Genomic DNA, 559 nt, shown 5'->3' with positions numbered 1-559 from the left:
TAAGTCTTCATAGATTTATTTTAATTCAGTGATAATTTTATGAGATTCAAGTTCCTTCTGACCCTAGCAGCCATTGAAAGGCTGAACATATTTTCATTTCCAGTGAGTGATTATCCCTAGGGTAAACACCTTTTCTGTGTAACTGTGCAGGTATTGTACCTCCTTTACACATTAAAAACATGACATTTGACCTCACATCACAAACAAATGTAACTTTGACTTTCTTACATATTTGTAAGCAACATTGCTTAAAAGATAGGTATTAAAGCATTGTTATAAGAAGTTTCCCAGCTGGAATCTGAGCATATAACTCAACGAAACAAACTGCACATTTCATGTATTTAATTTCAACAGGGCAAAGTATCTCTTTTAAAATTAGTTTATATGTGTGTATCTGATAAATACTACTTTGGTAAATTTTTGATTTTGACTTGATATATATTATATAAAATTAAAACAATTACAAAGTAAATAAACATAAGTATGTGTAAGCACATATATATATACATATATGTGTGTATCAGTGTATGAAATACTCTATAATAAACATAGTTTGAAT

Source organism: Microtus ochrogaster, unplaced genomic scaffold (genome assembly GCF_000317375.1).
Source record: "Microtus ochrogaster isolate Prairie Vole_2 unplaced genomic scaffold, MicOch1.0 UNK85, whole genome shotgun sequence".
In the NCBI taxonomy this organism is placed as follows: Eukaryota; Metazoa; Chordata; class Mammalia; order Rodentia; family Cricetidae; genus Microtus; species Microtus ochrogaster.
This window is presented reverse-complemented; position numbering follows the sequence as displayed.